This window comes from Adiantum capillus-veneris, chromosome 14 (assembly GCF_014529385.1).
Source record: "Adiantum capillus-veneris isolate H3 chromosome 14, ASM1452938v2, whole genome shotgun sequence".
Lineage (NCBI taxonomy): Eukaryota > Viridiplantae > Streptophyta > Polypodiopsida > Polypodiales > Pteridaceae > Adiantum > Adiantum capillus-veneris.
Window position 1 is genome coordinate 39,109,485 of NC_140944.1, and position 9,120 is coordinate 39,118,604.

Below are 9,120 nucleotides of genomic sequence, written 5' to 3' on the forward strand. Positions count from 1 at the left end.
ATCTACTTTGCAGTTGCTACAACCGGATTCGTATCATTTGGCATCTTGAAAGCATAAGCAATGTTGTCCGGAGTTGCTGACACTTTCATTCCATACACCATAGAACTGCCTTCATCAGCATTGAAGGAATTGAGAACCTGCCTAATGATGGTTGTGTCAAACTCTATTCTTGTGGCTTGCACCACCACATGCAAATCCCACAGTCGTAGCAACACTTTTGCTTGCTCAGTAAACACATACCATTGTATCTTACTATTGGGAATGAGTTGTAGGGAGGCTTTGATAGAGGTGATAAGTGCTTGAGTCTCTTCTATAGTGTTGTGCATCTTATCCGACTTTTTTCTTCAGCCCATACAAGGTGAAGAAAATGCCTTTGTGGAGGAAGAAGAAGACTTAACCGAATATTCAAATCCGTATCCAGGTGTGTTTGGTAGATACAAACAACAATCGATTGTTGCTTCTGAAGAAGAAGTCTGTGGTTGCAGGGATGAAGCTTCGAAGCTTGGCGATGGCGAATGTGTCACAGCAGGCAAACGTCGCGTAGGAGATTTATGAGGAAAATTCTTACTCGCCTTATTGTTATACGCGTTCGTTCCATAAAAGCTCTACTACTTATCGTTCTTAGAGTCCTGTGCACCGTAAATGATGTGGCATACATGCATTGGCTAATATTCTCCATGTTCCTTGAAATGATTACTATTGATGGTCCAACTAGCCCTTTTCCTTATAAAAAATACTAGTTCTGACACTATTTTGTTGTACTAGGACTTTTCTGACCCTTGAGCCACCTCTTTGACTGTCTCTGGTACTAGCTGTACATGAAACATGCTTAGAATAATTGATTCTGAATTTTCCTGGTTTTCAGCTCTCAAAATACCAGTATCCTCATCCCTAGAATTCTCTTTGTCATTGCAAAAGTATAGCTTGATTTTGGCCTCATTATATACGCCTGGCAACAATAATCTAGAGAAATATTTCAATCTTACTGTGCCATTAGAAAACACCCAATCAACTTCACATGGACCAGCGCATAAGTTCGGTTTCTTAGGACCCAATTTTGATTGATACAGTAGAACCAAATCTCCCTTCTGAAATTTCCTAAGTTTAATTCTTGGATCATGCCAGTGTTTCCGTCTTTGCTGAACAATTTCTTGTTCCAGCATAGCACGCTGTCTCAACTCATACAGCTATGTTAACTCCTCCAGTCTCTGTTTCAGATTGTGATTAAAATCCAATCCATACTCCACTGCCATCCTGAGACTGGGAATTACAAACTCCATAGGCACAACAATTTCATTTCCATATACCATTCTAAATGGTGTTAGTCCAGTGGTGACCTTATAGACTATTCTATATGCCCAGAGAGCAGTTTGAAGTTTTAGATCCCACTAGTGTGGCTCCTTCTGCAAATCTTAGTGAGAATGGTCTTGACAGTTTTGTTACTGCTCTCTACTTGCCCATTGCATATGGGATAATATGGTGTTGATTTCTGATGCTTTACTGAGAGCATTTCCATTAAAATGTCCATAGTATCATTTATAAAGTGTGTTCCTTGATCAGATACAATCTCTACAGGGCATCCATAAAGGCATATGATATTTTCAAATAAGAACACAGCAGTGGCTTTGCAATGTTGTCAGGAAGAGCTTTAGCTTCCACCCATTTGGTGACATAGCAAGTAGTTATCAATATATACCTATTCTTCCTTGCAGTAATTTTCTTGAATGGACCCAAAAAATCTAGACCCCATTTCATAAACACGCCTAGTGGCTAAACTAGAGTTAGAGGAGTCATGTTTGTTGCTATGGGTTTTGCCCATCCTCTGACATATATCACATGTTTTACAAAAGCTTCTAACATCAGCTATTAAAGCTTGCCACCACAAACCTGCCTGCAAAATCTTATTGTAAGTGAAATCAGTAGAGAAATGTCCTCCAGAATCCCCATTACGTGCCTCTGAAATTACTTGCATTCTGCCTTCCATAGGTACACATCTTCTAAGAACTCCATCTATTCCCAGTCTATAAATTGATATGCCAATGATGGTGAACTTCAAACTCTTAATAATCAGCACCTTCTTCTGATTTTGAGTCCAGTTGTCTAGAAATTCTCCCTTAGAAAGAAATTGATATACATCATACAGCTCTGGATCAGTTGTTTCTTCAGCTGTTTTCCGAAATAGTTCTGTGTCCATCCATTGGCTCATCTCTTAAAGATGTTTCAGAGTAGCCATCCGTACTTCTGCATAAGAAATCAACACCACAATGGGTTTTACCAGGCTTATGAAAAATACAAAATTCAAATTCCATCAGGAACATCATCCATCTTATCGGTCGGCCTTGAATAATGACTTTGTTAATAAAAACTAATAAGGCCTGATGATCCACATAAAAATGAAATAGCTTGCCCAGTAAATAATGTCGAAATTTAGTAGCATTGAAAACCATTCCTAGGGCTTCTCTTTCAGTAGTTATATATCCTTGTTCAGCCTGACTGAACCTCCGATTGGCAAAGTACATTGAATAATCAGTTCTTTCTTCTAGCTGGGCCAATATTGCTCCCATTGCCAGTCCTAAAGCATCAACATGTACATGAAAAATGATATCCCAATTTGGTTTTTGAAGTACTGGCTTACTGATAATAGTATTTTTTAGACTCTGAAAACTTTCCTCACATTCAATAGTCCAATTGAACTTGCTAGTCTCTTCATGAGTTCATACAAAGGTAATGCATGGGAAGCAAACTTGTGCACAAATCTTCTATAAAAATTGATATATCCCAAGAAAGAACTCAACTTTGATGCATTACAATGAGCCTTGGCTTGTTGGACACACTGAATCTTGTCATTGGCCATTTCTATACCATTCCTGGACACTACATGTCCCAGTAGGCTATCCTTTCCATACCCAGAAAACATATTTGAATGGGTTCAAACAAATCCACTTTTCCTGACAGTGCTGGAAAATTATTTCCAAAAAAATTAAATGCTTCTCCTCTATTGAATATACTGTGAAGTCATCCATGAAGCTAGCAAGGAATCGGTGGAGAAATTCACTGAATATTTCCATCATACATCATTGAAAAGTAGCTGGAGGGTTGCAAAGACCAAATGGCATCACCAGATACATGAATGCTCCCCACTCAGTAATGAAGGTCATGTTACTGCGGTCCTCAGGAGCAATCTTTAACTGGTTATAGCCACTGTAACCATCCATGAAGCTATACATCTCATAACCTGCAATTTCATCAAGCAGCATGTCCTTAAAAGGTAAGGGAAATGGATTCTTCATGGTATGAGCATTCAGCTTCCGATAATCCACACAGACTCGAAGCTTTCCATTCTTATTAGGTACCACCACAATGGGAAATAACCAATCACTACTGGCTACTTGAGTCATGAATCTAGCCTTCAGAAGGTTATCAATCTCTTCCTTGACCTTCTTAGCATAATTGGGATACATTCTGTACATTTGCAACCGTACTAGTCTAGCATCTGGTTTTAATGGTATTCGATGTTGACATACCTCTAGATCTACTCCCTTGAGATCAGTATGTTCCCATGTGAACACATCTTTGTAGTGTTGAAACATGTATCAGGCCTCTTCTTTCATTGCTAGATTCAGATGCTTGTTGACTTTGATCATTTTAGGATTTTCCTTCGAACCCAGATTCCATTCCTCTACTTCTAGATCATCTGGAAGCAACTAGTTAAGCCCACCACCTTTTCGTTTGGTTATTCATCAGCATAATCCCAAGACGGTCCTCTAAGCTTTGAACTGCTATTTTGGTTTTTGTAACTTCTCCAGAGTGTGCTTGTTCAGAAGCCGCTGGTGTACTGGAATCAACTGGTTCTTCCGGCCTTCCAGTCACTTGGACTGGTCGTTCCCTAGAGTTCAGTTCAGTGAACTGATCTGGAAATTTCCTCTTTTGGTTTTCAGCTTGATCTTTGTCCAGTAAGACTGCATTGAGGTCTATTTCAGCTAGTGGAAAAATATTCATTGCCGCTAGCATCCTCTCAATTTTTCTCACTTTGTACTTGTGGCAAAGCTCTTCTAGTCTCAGCTCCTTTCTCCAACTCCTAGTGTTGTTTGTTTGAATCTGAATTATTCTACTGACACCTTGTATTGTTAGAGTCTGATTGGCATAGTCGTGAACAGCTTGTTTTGCTCGCAACACGGGTGCCCCAGTAGCTTTCCATATGCACCTTGCACGTCCAGTACTAGAAAGCTAGTTTTGAACTTTTCTTTGCCTACTCTTATCTACAGAATCTCAATCATTCCTGTTGCCTGCACCACTCCATGATCTGCCATTCGAACTTTGAAAGGTGATGGTTTCAGGTTTGTGATACCCATTATTTGCTGAAGGTGTGCCCCCGGGGTATTTACTCCTCCATCATCCAGTATGACACCAGATAGTGGCTCCCACTGTTTCCTAACCTTGTAATCTACCTGGATTATCGGCACTTCATCATCTCTGTTAGCGGCCAACTCGACTGCTCTGGCTTTCGCCTCAGCCTTCCTTCGCTGTCTGATGAATTTCGCTAGTTCAGGAAAAGTTTTTCTAATGTCATCTAGCTCAACTGTGAGTTTTTGAATTCTGTCACAAATTTTGACATGAATTTCCTCCCTCTCATGATCAGAGTTGTTATCAGAACTTGAAGAATCAAAAAATTCCGCACAGTACCATTCCTTTGTTCCAATGCCTTCAACTTTTCTATCAGTCCTTAATTCTTCCATCAGTCCCTGAACTGCAACCAACATGGTCTCAAAAATCCCAGATCCTGACCAATTTGGTTATGATTTTTCAGAAGACTGGGTTGGTATCTTCCGAATGACCCGAGCATCAAAACTCTTTGGCTGCTCTGGTAGCTTCTTGGCTAAATCCTCTATGATTTTTGACGGCAATTCTCTCTACTCTTGCCATTCATCAACCACCTTTTCTTTAGCCTTTGCCTTCCACACTTCTCTTTGCTGAGCCCATTTGCTACCTTTAGGACTGACTGGGTTTATTGGCTCATCTGGAATTTCCTCAATGACCACCCCTTTATTGTGTGTAACTGCTCGTACATGAGCTAGCTCTGGGTCCTTCGCCTCAGTAGTTGCAGTAGTAGGTGTTTCTCGACATTGACCTGAAAAATGTCCATACTTTCCATGGGTATAACAGTTCAGACTTCTATTTTGGAATGTACACATGACCCTGGCCTCGTCCAGTACGTCCTTGGTATCTGCCGTGCCAAGCACCAGTGCCATTGGTATCCTTTTTCTCTTCTTGGGGTACACTGGTAGTCTCCGCTCTGACTGATTCAAATTTGGTAAATGCCACTATCGACATGATGAATACGAATGCCACAATTATTCCATAGATGACCATATGGTTTAGAATAGGTGCATTGTGGACATTCATTGGAAACATGATCTTTGGATTTACACTTTGAACACCAAGTTTCCATTCTCCTCACTGGTTGTCTGGTCTGGCTGATTTCAGCAACCTGCCGAGCCATCTCATCATTTTTTCTAGACCAAGACTCTTTCTTCACCTTGTCTTTGCTCTTTTTGTCTGAGCTACTTTGAGAGCTACTGGAGGTGTTACTGGAATCAGAATTCTTAGTGGAAGAGCTACTACCACTGGACCTCCCTTTCTTGTGATTCTTCTCCTTCTTTGCCCGTGCTGCTCAAGCTTCAGGGCGCGCTACACAAAATCATTAAACTTCTTTGTTGGTGCAAGTGCCTCCTGTTCCCTAATCTTTTTACTGTAGAACTCATTTAAAAACCATGCTCGTAACCTCTTTTTCGATGGTGGTTCCTACAGCTGACTGGTCAGCTCCTTGATTTTCTCAACATAGCTTCTGATTGATAATTTTCCTTGCTTTATCTTATCCAATTCACAGAGGATATCCTCATCTCCTTTGTTATTTAAATATTCCAGGAGGAAAGCTTTGAGAAGTTTTTTGTATGATTTGAGTTGGCAAGCTGGGTAATGGTAGTACCATTTCCTTGCTGCATCCTTCAATGTTTGAGAAAAGTATTCTCCCCAGTCATCTTCATCAATAATCTTCAATTCAATATACTATTCAAAGGATTGGATATGAACATCCGGATCATCTTTCTTCCCTCTTTGAACACTGGAAAAGACATTTTTAATGAAGAGGTATAATCATGTCGATCAACATTGGTTTTGCCTCTTCTGACCTTAGGAACCTGACTCTTTCTTGAAGATTTCTTGTAATGATCAGTATTAGCACCCCAATCAATTTCTTCATCAGTCTCAGTTTCTGTATCCTCCCTATCTTTTCTATTGGAACTGTGGAAACTACCTTTACTGCCTTTGGCTCCTTCATCCCTTTGTGTGGTCTGAGAACTCCTGGCCTTGCGTTCTTCCCTCTCAACCCTTCTTCTTCTAGACTGACTAGAGTGCTGAGAATCCTTGGCTTCATCAGCATGATTGTGCTCCTTCTGAGCCTCAGTATCACTCACCGGTTCATTCTTAGGATTGAAATCACTTTCTGATTCCTCAGGGATAGGGTCAACGTCGTAGGATGGTTTACGACCACAACTAGTTTTGGGTGCCATCGCTTCTGTTGAAAATTCTAACTGGGAGAAGAGTTTTCTAGTCAACGAGCGAGCAACTCTAACCACCATGATTGCCAAAATGAAATTGGAGCTGATCTCTTTCAGGTAGTTGATTCCAGTGCTAGAATTTACAGCTACTAGTAAGTCATCAGTTCAGTAAGAGAAACTGGGATACAAGGTGAAAAATGGATTGAAATAGTTAACTGAATTGAAATAGTATACTGGAATGAGAAATAGACTGGATGACTGGAAAAGTGTATAAAGTTTTAGATTCAGACTCATAGTTCATGAAAAACAAGTACAAGGTATATCAGACTAAAACTCAATTGACTATAGTTATGATTACAAAGTGGAGTTACAGGCAAAAAGATTGTAGCTCACGATCTGCTTAGGAAGCTAAAACCAAGAGAACTAATAAGTGAGAATCCAAAAGACAAGCAGTCTGATTACAAAGCAATGGGTCTATTTATAGCCTCTAGAAGTTACTGTAGTAACTACCGTGGTAATTACTGTTGTGTGACCAATCCACTGTTTGACTTCTTCCAGGAGATAGTTTCTGCCTGTTGGATCCGTCTTTGCCTTCTACACACACACAGAGAGAGAGAGAGAGAGAGAGAGAGAGAGAGAGAGAGAGAGAGAGAGAGAGAGTTCATCAATGGGAGAGGCTTGCTCATGTCCAATGTGCAAATCAAGTGGAGGGGTTAGAATCCCTCCCCGCTTTCTACGGGACCTCCAAAGCAAAAAGAAAATGACACCACGCAAGAGCTCGACTTTCAGTTTTTGAGAAGTTTCATCACCATGGCTACTTGCATGTGAGTGGCATCTTGCACGTTTACCTCAGGCTGAATCAGTGCCATTTTCCACTATACCAAGAGCAAGACGAAGAGAAAGAGAGAGAGTCGCTTGTGTATCTAGGCTGCCCACACTAGAGAGTGGAGGAGCTGCAGGACATCCTGACGCACAACCTATCGCCAAAGAGTGGAGTACCTACACATCCGGATAGAAATAAACTTGAGATGAGACCTAGGCGGGGCCACAATCGTCAAAGGGTGCATCATGATGGCGAACTCATGACCTGCATCCTCTGAGCAGCCTGCTCATTGGCGCCACACACAAACACACACACACACAGAGCGCTCCCTGTGTTTGCCTCTACATGCTCCTCCGTTGGCATGCTCGTCCGGCTCGTCACTATGCAGACAACGTGCCCCACCTACTCCTCCACTAGCCTACCAGTGTGGCTCATCCGCCACTACGTAGACACTCTAAATAGAGGCGGCGCCTCTATTTCTGATGGTGGTTGTCATGGAGCCAGGCTTCCAGAGAATTCTTCTTCTTCTTCTTCTCTCTCTCTCTCTCTCTCCTACTCCTACACGTGCTATCTCCTCCCCTTTTCTCCTTATAGGGTTGGGAGCATCTGTGGAGTTTCCTATTAAAATAAACAAAAAGAAGATCGTAGGGACATATTTGGAGAAGAAAACTCTTGTATGAAACCTTTCTGAATCTTTAGTTTTAGTGTAGAAAGTCACATGAAGCCATATAGAAATGCCAACGCATCTCGTGCAAAATGGAACCCTACTCCCTTGTTCGGCCTGCTTGCAGACAACCTCACTTGTTGCACACCGGGTTAAGGGCCTTAATGTTGGACTATGTGAGGGTTTGCCTACTGGAGTGCATAGGGTTTTCGATTGATAGTAGGTTCAAAGACCACCAAGAGGGGTTTGGCAAGGCTTGTGGGGTAGGGGAACTTGGGGGAAGGAGTGCTTGGCTATTCCTTCCCTCCCTTGTGGTGAATGGGGCTCAGCCCTTGGCATATTTTTGCTTTCCAGGCTTGGAGGTTTCTTGCTTCCCATGCAGAGGAAATGTGCTTGCACAACCTTGTTCAAGTCATGAACAAGGTTGATGGTTGATGGTTCTTGGACATGATGTTGTTGTTTGCCTAGGTTCGGGTGATGCTCTAGTTGGTCCTGACTGTTGTTTTGAAATTGTTGGATACTGGTGGATTTGTTTGTAATCCTATTTGTTGTTTGTGGGTCGTACGGGTCATGCCTACACGGAGGACATGGCGAGATGGGGTGACAGACCTCCCACCTTGGTGGCATCCCCCGCAAGTTTGTTAGTTTTTCATTATGTATGTTATATGCGGGAGGCTCCCTTTTAAGATGGCCTACCTGATTTCAGTATGATTTATGCGGGTGGCTCCCTATGAAGCCGAACTTTATGATCTCAGTTTGATGTATGTAGGTGGCTCCTTGCAAAGATGAACAATGTGCTTCCATGGCTCGTGTTGAGGAGGATGTTTCATGTAATTATTTTTTGTCTTTATTTATATACATCCTTATAAGGCTATTGAGAAGAATTTCATAATAAGCAATTTCTTTGTGAGAGAAAAATAGAAAGTGACATTAGTATTTGAAAACATGTGGTATCACAATATAAAATTATGTTTTTCAAAAAAAGTGCAGCAACGACCTATTTACATTAAAATATATTTCAAAATCATTAAAAATAATGCTTGACACAATACTCGATGTCCCTCTTTAAAGAGAGA